We start from the raw sequence: 16,217 nt of genomic DNA on the forward strand, positions 1-16,217 counted from the left end.
CTGCCTGATTTCTTGGTAAGGGCAATGAGAGTCAATTAAAACCCTCCTGAAGATCTTCCCTACTGCCCCAAGACTGGCCCAATAAGAGATGAGATACAATAGCAAGGTCCTATCTGAAAACCATCCAGCACACCCTATAATGTCTATAATGTAAATGACAACCAAAGACATAGCATCTCTCTCACACACCAAAATGTATGTGGTTCATTTTAATGAAAGCTGTTTGGCTAAATCCCCAGTGCTGCTACTTTGGCTCTTGATGGTCTTATTCATTTGAAAGGATGCTGCCACAGAATAGAGATTGGACTTTTGAATATGCAAAAGAGAATATTTGCCAGCAAATGGTCCTTTGCTTTATTCAAATGATTGTGAGGCTTTTTAAGGCTTTCGTGAATTCCAGGAAATGTGTTTGCAGAATCATCAGCTACAAAGAATTGGATTTCCACATTGCAGCTCAGGGGGAGATTTTCAGGGTTTTCGTTAAGACACAGAGTCTCCGGCAGCAGAAAGCCACTTTAATAAGGGAATTGGCTGCAATTTCATATTAAAAATCCACAATTAATAACAACAGAATTGAACATAAATTCATGATGACCTCAGAACTCTGCCGTGCGAAACTAAACAGCTTGAAAGGCATTCATATGCATCTTATAAGTTTTCTCTCTGTTCTTTTTGTCCTTGTTGGTGGCCAGCTTGGGTTCTTTATAGTGTCTCATTGAGTCCCCCAAGACTCAGAGCATTTCTGGAAAGTATTTTTAGGTGGGTTTCCACCAGTGGGATACATACCAGTAAATACAGGTAATGCAGTTAAAGTTGATTTGGAGGTCTTCTGCTACAGACTCTCCCCATCCTACCACCCAATAAAACCCTGGACTTTTTTGTAACAAAGAAATTGATAAGGGAAATGTCCTAGAAAGTGTGGGACAATATCTGCTTGATGTAACATCCTCTAACCTCCCTGCAAAGAAATTAGAATGAATGGCCAATAAATAGGCAACATCGGCTCACCTCCCTGCTAGCTTTGTGCAAACCTATCAGGATGAATGCTCAATAAAGAGGCTGACTGGAAGTGGCCTCACTAGCTTCATACATTACACACAAAAAAGTCCCTCACCTTCCACCACTAGTTTATTTTGTCTGATCAGTAACATTTATAGAGCATGCACATGCACTGGAAAACAAAACAAGAAAGACAAGCCAGTGAAATCTTGGCAAATCATGGGGATAAAGCTCTTATTGTGTGTGCACATTCCTTTGTGAAAACCGAAACTCACAGTTTGGTTAGGGTCCAGCCTTAGTTGATACCAAAGCCAGGAAAGTGTATGTTCTGATGTGAAAGGGTCAGTGTGTGCTACTGCTAGACCTGAAGTGTAATTCAACAAGATTTGCACATTCAGAGTTTTAGAACATCAGTTCTTCAGCACTAGTTGGGGGGGGGGGATAGAGTACCTAAATATCAGCAAGAAAGTCATTGGGTTGGATCCAGTGTTTGACTCATAGGGTGCTTTCTGGTGTCAGGTTGTCCTTCCCCCTGTCACCTCCCCCCCCCCCAAAAAAAACAACCCCTGTTCCAGAGTGTTGGGAAGACCCTCTGAAATAGTATGGGAGCTGGCCTAGAGGCAAGGCAATTGGCAAAAATCACTTCTGCACCCCACCATGAACTTTCATTTGCAAAACCTTCTACGGGATTCATGTCCCTTCTAGAAATGGAAAGGAGTCCCTCTTAGATCCAGCCCACTGAATATTTCATAAGGGAACTTCCTGCGAGTACTGGGAAACTAACTGAAATTCTATACTGAAGTTTCAAAATTGTTTTGGGATACTAAATTTGAGCATACACAATACGGCACCTATGTGCACTGATCCACTAATCAACCATTCATCATCATCCCCCAAATGAAACTGTATTCATAAAACTTGGATGCCAGATTTGAAACTCAAGTAGTCATATATTAAAAGGAGAAATGAATGTAAAGAAGAAATGCTGCCTTTTAAAAACACTTTCAGCACACTGTGACAGTGGGACTCATTGATCTCCCATCCTCATGATCATCTGGGACTGGAACCCATGGATCTCACTGCAGAAAGAGTTCCATGAGCGTCATTTTCCACTGGAAGCAGAAATGAAAGTATGGTGGACCCCACTATTACTTTTGCTGCTTCTTTGAATGTGTGGTCTGGAATTATTATTATTATTATTATTATTATTATTATTATTATTATTATTACCACCATATGCAATTGTAAAACTTGCAAATTCAAGTAATCCTGTTTAATTACTTAAAAATACACACTGTTTTTTTTAAAAAAAACACACACATTATTATTTTTGCAAGGTTGGCATACATTAGACACGCCCCTGCAGCCTGCCTAGTGCAAGACCACTTCCTACAGCAAGTTCAACTAACAACAATGCTTATAACACATATGGCAGTTTTATCTGATAAATTGCAAAATGCTTGGCACACCTGGGGAAAAGGCCATTATTCCCATTTTAGGGGTGAGGAAACAGGGAAATTGACTTGCTTCATCGGAAGATTGATTCACCCAGAAGGGCAAAAGAATGGCGGGGTGGAGGAGGGAGGGAGAGAAAGAAAGAAAGAATCTAGGAGCTGAAGCCAGGTTTCTTGCCTAAATTCCAGCCCAGTGCGTTTTTGCCAGCTGCATTGTTCTCAAGCAGAAAATAGCACCTTTGCATTTTGACAGATCTATCAGGAACCTTGGCCTGATACACTCTCACACACACCCCCACCACCACTTTTCCTTCACCCACCTCCAATTCAAATTACAAGGCTATTTTGATGCTATTATTTGATGCTGATGCTGCCACCTTGCTCCTGCCAAGATGCTGTCCCGAGCTTGCCCCTCATCTGTGATCTCTACTGAGTGCACAGGAGTGACTCTGGCAGCAGAAGCAGGCACTTTGATGAGGAAACTATTTGCACCCAGGTGTAGCCATGGCAACGGTCTCTCACAGAGCAAAAGGCAGTTCCGCTAAGGCTCAGAGATTCACCATTCAAGCGCATGTATTTTCATATCCTGGATGCAATTGTATCTTGTAGAAATCCTGGCCAAGCTGATTTAAAAGCAAGAAAGCCTCCATATTTGAGATTGGGCTGTAGGCAGCCAAGTGACTAACTTAACCTGGCATGCCAGTTTAAAAACAAGAAATTCTCATGAGCTTTAAAAATTAGGAAATCCCAGAACTATGTCCTATCAGATTAGCCCAATAACATGCAAGCTATGGAAAGCTATAAGGGACACAAGAAGTTGCCTTAAACTGGGTTGGACCACTGGGCCCATCTACCTCAGTATTGTGTACATTGAATGGCAGGGTCCCAGCAGAGTTTCAGACAGGAGTCTCTACAAGTCCTACCTGGATATGTCAGGGACTGAACCTGGAACATTAAGCAGACAGCAGGTGGGTGTAAGGTGCATCATTCCAAAGCCCTTCCTGCTAGTCAAGCCATGGCTTGTGCTCTCAAGGCCATGAATGTCCTAGATCCCTGGTCTTCAACCTTTCTACTTTCAAGGGTTGACTCATTGACTGAGGAACCTCTGGGTATTTTCTGTGGAAGCCCCATGCAATGGAGGAGATCCTGAAGCATGCTCTAGGAGACACATGGAAGGCTATCTAGGTCTGCTGGACCTTGAAAAGTCCTGCATGAATCAAGAGTGACCACCAGGTCATACTCAACCGTTTCCTACAGCTGCACATTTTGGGGTGGGGGGAAGACTTGTAACCCACTCCTGTGCTTAAAAAGCACCCAAAGTGACTTGTAAAAAAATACAACAAGCCAATTCAAAATGCAAGATAAAATTGCAAGACAGCTAAAAATAATAATGACCGCTCTCCCATCAACTGGAAGGTGCCCTTTGTGTGGCCGCAGGCAGTACCCTGATCCCTGAGAGAATGGCAGAAGTTCCTGGGCCACCTCCCCACATCACAGCCCTTAGAGGTTCCCGCCAAACCTCAGTTCTAATGAACCTATCTGTGGCAGGGGCAGAGCACGCAGTCAGCTCCAGAGCTTCAGCTGCCCTACCCTCCCTTTGTTTAATGCTCTTTTATTACAGGTTAACTTCTTTTACAGGTATGCAGGTGCTGCTACAGTCTTAGGACGGTTGCTGTTAAGGAATTTCCCTGCATTGGCAGGTTTCGCCTTCCCCATAGCAGATGTCACAACTTTGGCGGTTTTAGGCCTTGGGCGGAATCCTTTAGTCTATCTTCCCTAAATGGGGGGGGGCGTGAAGCGGTGATGCGCGTACCCCCTGTGGCGGCGATCCGAGGGTTCCCCACTAAAGGGGCTGTGTCGGAGGGGAGTCACTGGCCATACGCTGAAAGGTTGTCAGTGCACTCCCCAGAGTTGCGGTGAAATGAGGGGTGGGCACTCTGCAAAAACAAACGTCTTCCAGAGCTAGCCCACTTCCCAGACAGACCTGATAACCCTGATTACTGGCTGGGGACTCTGAGGGATACACACCCAATGCCTAAGCCAAGGTCTTCCTACATCTGAAAGTTTAAATAAAGTTGTGGCCAATTTAATCCCATAACACATTGCCATGAGTCATTTGTTTTTTCCGGGTGGCTCTAGGGGTCGGGGGTCTCCACCTGGGCAAGCAAAACTAAAGCGGGACAGGATCTAAAACCAGCAGATCATTAAAGATTTTAAAAAGTCTTGTCCAATACACACTGAAAGCAGGAGCCTGGCACACCTTGAAATCGGGCCCCAAAGGCCTGTCTTAATGCATCTATTTACCTTATCTCATGTGACAATGGGACAGAGAACACCATATTCTGAAACTGCTCTTAAAGCTTGGAGAGATACGTATGGAGAAGGCAGTTGTGCTAGATTGAAGGGGGATGGTTTTTTTCTTACAGGCTGACCTGGTTTTTGTATAAGGGTCCACCCCCACCCCCCCAAAAAAAGAAGTATGATTGACTGCCACCAGACAGAATGACCCTACTACCCTAGTAGGTCCAGTTGACTGGGGAGTTTCTGAGCCCCTCCCTTCCTTCTAGCCACAAGAAAAAATAAACAAGGAGAGAAGCTCTGGATATACTTTCCCAAAGTCCAGTGGAGACAAAACCTGGTGAAATATTCTTATAGCATAAACTTGGTTTTCACAACCATGTAGTCAGCATGTTGAGAACATTTTAGTAAGAAAACAGTTTTAAACCAATGAAGCCAAATGCCCAAATATAAAACTTGATGGAGGAGGGAGGGGGCTGCTGTATGTAGAAACCTCTGTCTTTTGCATGACTGGCCTACTGTTCAAATGTAAGAGTTACATCCATTGCTCCACTCACTTTCACCTCAGGCCCCATCCACCTCATGTCCGCCCCCACCCCACAACGAAAAGATTCTCCATGAGGGAATGCAGCCCTCAGGCTGAAAAGGGTCCCCCCACCCCTGATATACATTGTGAGAGGAATGTCCAGCACTATGACCAATTCACAACATTAAAATCATTGTGGCGAAATAAAACACAACTACAACTCTACTCCTCACTGTTGCTAGGAAATGTCAGACAAATGCTTTGATGTAGTAGCAAAATAAAAGCATCTTGTCGCTTATTTAAAACTTCCACGACTACGAAGGCAGCCTCAAAACAGTTTCAGGTTTCGGTAGCGGTTTCTGAAAGCTGGGATTGGCATTGCAAGAAACACAATTATTCAAAAGACAGTAAGCAGTTGTAAGCATGCCTTTGCAGGGGAGAAAAGAGTGGGAGTGAGTTTGTACCGGAATGAATCTGTGGGTCAGCCCCCCTCCCCAGTTGTGCTGCTCATCCCTCACTTCCATTTTCATAGGTTTGAGATGAAGACAAACAGGCTCTAATTATTTTTTGCTTGCACAGCTGAGCCCTTCAGCCCTCCATTTCCTTACCTGAACACACTCATTCCAAGCTGGTTATATATGACCAAGCCCCGTGGCTGCATTTCTTCTGCGGTGGAACTCTGGTGTCACCGCTATCATAGACCCTTTCCTCAATTTCATTTTCTCAAGTGAGAGCCTAATAAAGAATGTTAATTTACTCGGGCTGCCTGTAATGGACCAGGCAGTGAACCAAGCATACCCAAAGGTTGGGGAAAAGGAGAACTTTTGCGAAACAAGATTGGTGTCAGTCTCTGTTCAAGGGTATATTCATGCCTTGTGGTTCATGGCTGAACAAGATTCTACACCTGCTTCACACTTTTTCTTAAAAAAGTAAATCAGGTACAATACACACTGGCCACACGTCATATTTGTGTCTTTATAGATGCTTGTCCCACACTCAGGCAACAACAACAAAAGGGACAGATTATGGTTGAAGCTAAACATGCACGGTGTACAGTTCATTTCAGATGGGTGGGCAGTGTGTGCTTACTTTGTACTCTGGGATAAGGTTACCAGACTTTCCCAGGGTCAGTCCCCGTATTTACAAGTCAGTCCCCATGCAAAACCCATTGAAGTTGAAAAGTGTCCCCAGATTCATCGAAAAAAATCTGGTAACCTTACTCTGGGATCATACCCCAATATGCAAAATTCTTGTTTGAATCAGTTGTCAGTCTCTTTGATGAGTAGAAATACTTGGGGTGACAAATTCTTACCTAGGCCACATCCACACCATGCATTTAAAGCACTATGCCACTTTGAACAATCATGGCTTCCCCCCAAAGCATGCTGGGAGCTGTGGTTTGTTAGGGGTGCTGAGAGTTGTTAGGAGACCCCATATTCTCACCTTATTGCTCATGAAATCACAACCCATTGTCCACTCCCCTGACAGAAAACCCCCATTCCCACAGGGTTAAAATCCCCCTTTCAGGTAAATAGTTGATGTAATGAAAATATGTAACTTACCCCTAGTGTAAGTCTCTGTACTCAAGCAATGGGAAGGGGCCCCCATCAACTTTTAAAATGGGATTGTGGGGGGTTGTTGTCTGGGAAATTACAAGACAATTGGTTTAACATCTGTTTCAGGAAAACTGGCGGAAAGCATTATTAAATATAAAATTACCAAGCATACAAAGTAAGGGTGTGGAACCGCCAGACCATGCCCCTGATGAGCCCAGACACGCATCCACATCTGATGAAAAGTCACACCCAACTTGAGATATGACATATGGGGCAGTCTCACCACTGATCAACTGACCAGTAGCATCTGCAAAGCTTCATGCAAAGTGCTACCTCTAAGGCAAGCATGAACACCTGTACCTCTCATTAGAAATTAACCACTGGAAGGTCATGGATGATATTTGCCTCCATCAGGAAAAGCAGTTCAGAATTAACACATCTGATGGGATCACATATCTTCTGAGTTAGCCAAAGCAGACACTGGGCTGCAATTTGTAATTAAACTCCCTCAGCTAATGATACTGTATTACAAGCCCAGATCAGTTTAATTACAAAATGCTGTCACTTTGAGTCCTATTATAACAAGTAGCAAACAGATGCATATGCCTTGAGTCCCATCAGCTGGGAAAGAAAGAAAAAGTGACCCACCCCTCAATGTTAAAATGCGAAACTGATACAAAGAGCTGCATGCCATCACAGCAGGAGAGCTAAAAACAGAAAACCAAAAATATATAACTTTTGGGAGGGGGTTGGGGAGGTCAATAATTAGACAAGAGGACACTGACCATGTAAAATGCAATTTTGTAATGAATACTTATGTGATGGGCTTTTCTCTGAGATTAGAAATAGACAATCAAATCAAGGCAAAAGTGAAGGCGCCCTCGGGGGGGGGGGGACAGTTTGGAAGACAAATGCAATTATACCACAAATATGTGCACTGCTATATGTTGTATAAGAGAAAGGCTCAAGGAAAACTGGGAATTAAATTTTATGGGGAGGGAGCGGAATCTGCTCATGCTTAGTAAATCTGCCATCTTAATCATCATGTATATATTCATTTGAACAGGATCTTGAAAGTTTAAGCATTGTCTCTGCCTTGCTTTATGTTTCCCTATCTACAGTAATACAAGCTGTTAACAATCTGATGTTAGAACTATGCTGAGTGCCCATTTATGTTGGTCTGAAACAAATATGCTGTTCCATATTCATGAAGCTTCCATTCTGTTTGCAGAGTAAATATGACAGCAAATTGAATTTAAAGTCTTGAGTCCTCAGTTAAGAATTTTCACATTCAAAACAATGAATTTTCAAAATCTGAAACATATAGTTATGGGAATTGTCCAAATACTGACATGTCAGATGCTTTGTACATGTGAGAGCTGGAATGGCATAGCAACTAAGGCCCAGTGCAGATGTAGCAATAGCAGTCTCCAAACCATGGTGGAGACTGAGAATTTGGTACATATACATACTCCTCCTTCCTTTCTGACCATGAATCCCCCCCTCCATTCCTATTTATTATTCACTAGAATCATGTCTACATCAGGATTGAACAGAGCTAGCTTTAATCGTGGCTTGAAACTTTCTAACCCTGGTCTCAAAGCTAAACAGAGTTATCATCAGCCTTGGCTAGTCTCAGTAGATTCTCAAAGTTGCACTATAGTTACCAGCAACTGTCAGTGGCGTGTGAGGAAGGGCAGAGTCTCAGTGATGCCTTTCTGACAGTGGTGCTGGGGCTAGCCTGGATGGAGATGGGGTGAGAAGAGATACTGGGTTTGGTAACATGGGGACACTGCTGCCAACCTGAAGTTCCCCTGACTTCACCACCACCACCACCTGACCCCACTTGACAGCATCTCCTTCCTGGTAAGCAAGAGAACTGCTACCAGCAAGGTACCACTGCCACTTTGCTTACCATGTGCTGTTACTTTTCCAACAGGGAAGGGATGGGAGAATCTGTAGAGGTGGAAGAATGGTGCGGGAGCATATGAGCCCACAACATGCTCCTGGTTGCTTAACAATGGTTATGAGACAGGCACATCTGCTCCAACTATAGGAGCAGGGGATGTGAGCCAGGAAGTACTCAGGTCAAGCCTCACCTCAAGTTATAATCTTTCTGCCCCATGTACAATACTCACTGGTCTGCTTTACAAATGTGTTTTAAGGATTGTTGCAATAACGTCCATGGAAGACTTTGCAAAAGGCATTGTATAAACACTAATATGATGACCTACCAAAAAAATAAAAATAAATCATGCTTGACACTGAATAAATGCATTTTCAAAGTTTTGGAAAAAAAACTATCCAATGACCATATTGAATCGGAATTCTTTAAAACAAACACACTTTCTACTCCAGGTAGCTTTGGCCTTAACTTGACATTATGATTCCCAGTGACCTGGTTTTCTTCACTACTTCAGCACAAGGTGGAACTGTAAAGCAGTTGACTGCGTGTTTTTTTAAGTTAGCAAGTTTATTATATCCTGGAAATGTTACACATGTGCACAAAAGATCAGAGAGCACTGTGGGCCTGGGTTGCCACTTCAGTGGTAGTTCTCTAGGTCTGTTCATCACAACAACCTTTTCTTTAGCCATTCAAGACTTGGCCCTTCCTTGTCACAAGAGTGGGAGGGAATATCTGGGATACTGCCATCATCCTTAACCAGAACCGGATATGTATATGATACAGCCTGGTTGATCACGGCGCTGTATTTTGTTAAGGGAGTGGCCCATGGTCCCAGCAAAGCCATAAAACCAATGCCGAAAGAAAGAACGATAATTTGATCCTTTTACCATGCATTTTTCAGAAACAGGATCATTTTACTCAGTGCAGTCATCTTGGAAGGTCAGTTGACTGCATTTTAGGCCAACAGAGAGATTCAAAAAGGAGGTTTCTGCCTCACCTGTAATTCTGAACACTATGTCAAGAAGAAATGTTTGAAAAGACACCAATCTTCCTGCAAATGCAAATAATTGTGATTCTATTAGAGGCAGAAGGTGCGGGAATACCTCACCATTTTGAAAGATGCTCACAGGCATCTGCTAATGGAATTACTCTAAAATAAAACTTTCAGGGCCCCTCCCTTTTTGGGGGTGGGGAGTGGCAAAAATCTTACAATTGAAATGAAAATGGGCTGGTGATTATTTGCAGCATGGAAAATGGGGATTAAAACACACACACATACACACCAGAGAGCCGTATTTTCAACTGATCTTGTGCTTGCTTCTGTGTCATAAGATTTATTCCATCATTAATCACTGCCCTTCCTTCATCCATGTTAAATATAAAAATGATTAGGAAAGATCCCCATCATGGTTAAAAAAATAATTAGCTGCTACATCATGTTGCACACATTCAGACAGAAAGGAGTGATTAAATTAGGAATATTAAAACCCCATTAATCTGTGCTCAACTTAAGCTCTGCTTGTTCATCTCACTGTGGCACTTATTATTTCTGACACTGAAAGATATTTGAATTACTAGCTGAAACAAGGTCACTATCAGAAAGATGTCAGGTCAGCAATTAGTCAAAGGTGGGAGAAGCTCCCCGAACTGAGTCATGCTTGACATTCCACAAATGTGTCAAGATCTCCTCACTTCTCAATGTCGTTTGGGGGAAGCAGGTCACTTGCAGGAACCTAAGAGCATGCAGATAGCATTAGGAGCTAGCTATTACAGAGCTGCATTTGACACTGGTTGACAAAGCCTATGCAAGCACACAGTGGTCAGGACACTAGCTGGTGTCCTGCAGCTAGCTGTGGCTGTTCACTTGCTACACTGAAACCTGTGGGACTTTTGTATGCACAATGCTCTTCCCCAATGCACGTGCCAAATGCTCACTTTTGGCTAAAAGCAGCATGCCCCTAAGAGGGTGTCACAGAGCTATTCACCAGCAGTACCTTAAATACTTCATACGTGCAAGTATATGAGTGGTGGGGATGTCACTGGGCACAGCCTGTTGCAAACATTTGTCAGACTCTGTTGGGAAAGATTGAGGGCACAAGGAGAAGGGGACGACAGAGGACGAGATAGTTGGACAGTGTTCTCGAAGCTAAGATGTCAGGGGACTGCCTTCGGAACAGGGGAGGGAGGCAGGGGAATACAGAGAACGTCCTACGCTTCTGAGGAGCAGCTCCTCGTCCAGCGGTGCGGAAAGCCACACCTCCAGTGGAGCAGAGAGGGAAGGGGGGAGCCAAGCGAGGAGAGGGCTCAAAGATGCTGCTGAGAGCCCAAGCACCTCACATAACCCGGCTGGCCAAGAGGCACACATGCCACTTCCGTCATCCAGCCTGCACAGAGGGGTGAAACGCAAGGAGGGGAGGCGGAGATTTGGGGTGTCTAAGTTCTTATGTTGGGGGAGAAGCCAGAAGAGGCCACTCCTGGGTTCTGCAAGTGACTAAGACGGACATGAACTTTGTGGTTCTGCACTGTAAATAGTTTGCACCAATAAAACCTGTAAAAGACAGGTCGGAGTCCTCCCTGGTTACTCACTGGCAACCACCACCAGGACCTGACAGCCGAACATGAGTTTGACCAAACTGCAGGAGGCAGTGGAAGACAGGAGTGCCTGGTGTGCTCTGGTCCATGGGGTCACGAAGAGTCGGACACAACTAAACGACTAAACAACAACAAATCACTCTGCGATTACTTGCAAAGGAGGCTGGGGCAACTCCATGGACCAACACTAGAAGCTGCCACTACCTTTTTGCTTTACACTCAGCTGGGTGGTAGTACCTTGGTATCTACAAAGAGTCACAAGTGAGCTGACTGGTGCTGATCCTGTGCTGAACACCCTACTTTCCTACATAGGACAGTGCCTTATTATAGTCAGATCATTGATATGTCTATACTGACTGGCAGCAACTCTCCGAGGCTTCAGGCAGGAAGTCTTTCCCCGACCTATATTTATTTATAAGGTTACAATTATAAAAACAAGTGAACAGTAAAACCATCCCAACTGAAGCAGAACAGTGATTCAACAGAACAGAATGAATGAATGAATGAATGAATGAATAAATAAATAAATAAATAAATAAATGCCATGATGCACCTGCAGAAGCACAACCAGACGCCTTCACCTGCCCCAGCTGCAACAAAACATGTCTCTCTCATACTGGTCTCTACAGTCACAGCCGGCGCTGCAATTCTCCAATGGTTTGACTTCAGCCTTGATGGCACACTCTTCCATTGTGTCCCAAGAAAGACAGATGCCAACAACTGAGGGAACCAAATTTGACATATCCTTCCATCCTTACATATAAGGTAAAGCCATGGACTGCCAGGGTGTGGGCGTGTGAAGAGAAGGAAAAAATTATTCACCATCTCTGTACTATGTGAAATCCATCTCCCTTATTACTTTCAGAAGAGCTCATTTCGAAGCATAAGACTGTCAGGGTGGCTGGAAACTGAAATCAACTGAAATGGTGCCACACAGATTATTATAGCTGCTCTTCCATTTAGAGGGGAGCTCAGGAAGTGGTGATTATTGAAGCATCCCACCCCCTCCACATTCTGCCCCCTCCTGATCTACAAAAAAACCCTAAAATTGTTTTTTTATAGGGTTAGGCCTCCCAGGCATGGCCTGCACTCACTCTGGTACTAGGGAAATGGCTCAGTGGCAGCTTCTTATGTGATGTAGTGCTAGGACAGCTTCTCTAAGGCTGCTTGGGGGAAAGGGGACTGTGTACACTCCAGTATTTGGCTCTGCTCAAAAGAATCAATGTGAAGAGCACAACCCTGAGGCATCTGAGCATAAGTTAGCAATGGGAGAGCCATATATGGCTAGTCTTGGCTTGATTCAGAGGTAAGCCAAGCTTGGGCTTATCCACACTTCCTTTCGTTCCACTCCCTTCCCCACAGGAAAACCGCTTCAGAGCAAATGGCAATCTGGGTTTTCTTGGATTGCCATTTGTCACTAGGAATTGATTTTTCTTTGCTAAAGGTAAAGGGACCCCTAACCATTAGGTCCAGTCGTGACCAACTCTGGGGTTGCGGCACTCATCTCGCTTTATTGGCCAAGGGAGCCGGCGTACAGCTTCCAGGTCATGTGGCCAGCATGACTAAGCTGCTTCTGGCGAACCAGAGCAGCGCACGGAAACGCCGTTTACCTTCCCGCCGGAGTGGTACCTATTTATCTACTTGCACTTTGATGTGCTTTCGAACTGCTAGGTTGGTAGGAGCAGGGACTGAGCAACGGGAGCTCACCCCATTGCGGGGATTCGAACCACCGACCTTCTGATCGGCAAGTCCTAGGCTCTGTGGTTTAACCCACAGCGCCACCCGCATCCCTTTTCTTTGCTACACAGCACTTATTTCCCTGCCGGTAAAATGTCACATGTGACGTATTTCTTTTAACTTTTAGAAGGCAGAAAGAGGCAGGAGGAGTCTGAGTTTCTGAGTACCCTGCTGATCACCCTCATCAGCCGGAGCCAGTTCCTTTTGTTCACTTCCAGTGTCTACCTGTCATATGCTAAGGGGGAGCCTTTGGCAAGAGGGAAGACATACTTGCCACCTTGATTTACAGCTACCACCATGCAAAGAGTTCACTCAGGATCCCAGCTTCCTATCAGGAGGCCACCTCTCTTAAGCTATTTATTTGAAGGCCTGCATTCCTGAAATTGTAACTTCCAGGGCACCTCAACATAATGCATAACACAGCTGGATGCTATATTTTTTTTCCCCTTTGCACCTCCTCCACTTCCTTAAAATCCATTCCAAGTGACTGACATTTGCTGAGTGTATTTATGCAGCCCCTTCTAATCCCTTCAGAATATTAAGACTGCATTACTTTGTCTTTGGTTACATTAACTTCAATTTTCCTTATGAGTAAGTATTTGGTGAAAAATTAATATAGTGAAGTTGAAAAGAATCTTATGATGGGAAAAGACTAATTTTGTCTCGTGGCTGCTCAGATACCAGAGTATACTGGGGTTAATGTAATTAACTTACAATTTTAGCCTGGGTTGTGTACATACACTGAATCTCCCGGCTGGAAACAAGATTAGATTTTATTACACTATATATCCTGGTTATCTTCACCATGCCTACGATATTACTTCCCTCAATGACTTCAAGGCTCTTTGCTGCAATGAAAATGCAGAACCATCTGGTACAGAGCCCATGCAGTTTATTTAAGGATTTAATTAAGTGCTCTAAATGGAGAGCTTCTCCGAATTAACATTTTAAATGTGACTTATTGCAGGTTTAATATTGTCTTAATGCCAACCTGGGAAACTCCGTAGCCAAGTTGTTGACGTTTAAATTGAATTCATTTGGGTGGCTCCAGGGGGACTCATTAATTAATCTAAACAACTAATGGGGATTGGTTCTGACTTTTGATGAAGATTATTTACAGAGACAATTTGCTGTGAATAAAGAGTCACAGTAGGCATATGTTTAATTGAATTCTTTTTTTTTTTTTAAAGGACATCTCATTGTCTTTAATATCAGGAATGCATCTTATGAGAAAGCTTTGAAATGCCATGAAAGGAAGGATGGCTGGAAACTTCCTCACTGAGTGCTAATAACAAAGGGAATGGGTAATTACATTTGCCTGTGTAATTTGCAGCTTGTAAGGGGACAACAGGTCTGCCTCCTTAATAGCATAAGCAGGAAGAATTATGTCCTACGGGCAGCTTTTGGGTGGTAATCTGACTTTATATATTTTACTTAACAGTCATGAATTGTAAGGTTTGAAGGAACCGGAAGATCATCTAGTCCAGGATCTTGCACTGGAGCAACACTCACCATCCTCACCCCATAGGAAGATCCCCAACCATCAATGGGTGGTACACTTTAGCAGGTACGTTGGGACAGTGCCTTCTCAGCAGCAGCACCAGAAGAGAAGGTTCCTATATAACCAGGCCTTTAGCTGATGGAACATTCTATGGCCTTTTAAACTGGGTGATGGAGGGTTACTGTTTTTGGTTTTTGTTATGTTATGTATTATACTGTAAATTGCCCTGTGAACCTCAGATGAAGGGATGTATATTAAACAAACAACAAATAACACAACAACTATTATGTGGCAGCCAAAAAAAGAAAGATGGGGCGAGAGTAAGGGTGAAACAGCAGGAATAATCCTAAACTGATACAAAAGAGAAATATTCATCCTAAAATATTCCATTTCTCCTGAGAAGGTTTCCAGACATCTGAATATGGCATGGTGCAGAATCACAGAGAAACCCATGTGTCAATCCTTTTTCCTTTGTCTTCCACTTTCCACCATACAATGATTGTAGTGATATGTGACCTTGAACTCAGAACAATGCCTTCTATGGACAACAGGGATGCCAACTTGAATAAAATATTGTGGGGGCTCAGGTAAGCCCTGCCCTGCATAACTGATCACATGACAGTGCACACACACCATTTGAATGGGAATGCCCATCAACTTTATGGGGGCCCGTCCCCTCAAATATTTTATTGTGGATGCAAAAGCCCCCATGGCCCCTAGGAGTTGGCTCCTATGATGGGCAATCCCATATACTGTATTTTATGGCATAGAAAGTGAAACTAGGAAAGTTTTATTCTTTAGTCTTTTTTAAAAAGAAAAATAGACTTTTACTATTATTCTCAGGCATTCATTAAACAATGGTTATCTACTCCTGGCTTCAGTCTAGTTCAGAGATGCAACTCTGCCCAGATTTCATACTTCACTATTTTCTTTCTTTTTTTTTAATATAATTTTTATTAGATTTTCACATTTTTTTACCAACAAACATACATCAGAAATCACATTCCTTTAACCTTGTTCCCTGGACTCCCCCCCACCCCCCTTCATACATCCCTACTTCCTTAATTGGCTCAGCAAGTTCAAATTTCTCCTCCTTAAGTTAACATATATATATATATTTTTTAATGTAACTCCTCCTAGTTTGCCCCATTTCTCCTAATCCCATTTCTTATAAACATTTAGATTCTTTCCTAAGGTCAGCCCAATTTCCTTTCCACAGATTCCCCATTTTTATATTAAGTAAAGACCTCATTAACACAACCCAGTGTTCTGCTTCCCCCTCCCCCCGCCCCAGTTCTGGTCCCTTTCCAGATAAAAGTCAACATTGATATTTAGCCTGGGTTTCTGACGTCCGAGTCCCTTTCCGTTCCTCTCCGTCGATTTTGTTGGAAATCTCTTTTATTGGTCATCAAATCTCGAATCAGTCCAGTCTCCATCACTCCAATTTTTCTTCCCACCAGGATACTTGGTAACCACTGCTGCCACAAACCAACCAGTCTTTCATATTCAAAGGAGGTGCCCCAATCATATTTCTTGTTTCTTATTAGTTCCTGTATTCCAAGCGTTTCAGGGGCCCCTTCCTTCCTCTTTAACATCTTTTGCAGAGTTGTAATCCATATATCCCAGCAATCTTCTTCTTTGTGTTCCG

The 16,217-nt window shown here is 43.4% G+C and overlaps 1 long non-coding RNA gene and 1 pseudogene across 1 annotated transcript in view; both read right to left on the bottom strand.

The window, feature by feature from the left end:
- LOC114590675 (uncharacterized) overlaps positions 1–16,217 on the bottom strand; it is a 136,022-nt gene that overhangs the window by 85,251 nt on the left and 34,554 nt on the right. The gene's annotated exons all lie outside the window — the stretch shown is intronic.
- On the bottom strand, positions 9,404–9,670 carry LOC114590674 (NADH dehydrogenase [ubiquinone] 1 alpha subcomplex subunit 3 pseudogene; annotated as a pseudogene).

Source organism: Podarcis muralis, chromosome 2, assembly GCF_964188315.1.
Source record: "Podarcis muralis chromosome 2, rPodMur119.hap1.1, whole genome shotgun sequence".
NCBI lineage: Eukaryota > Metazoa > Chordata > Lepidosauria > Squamata > Lacertidae > Podarcis > Podarcis muralis.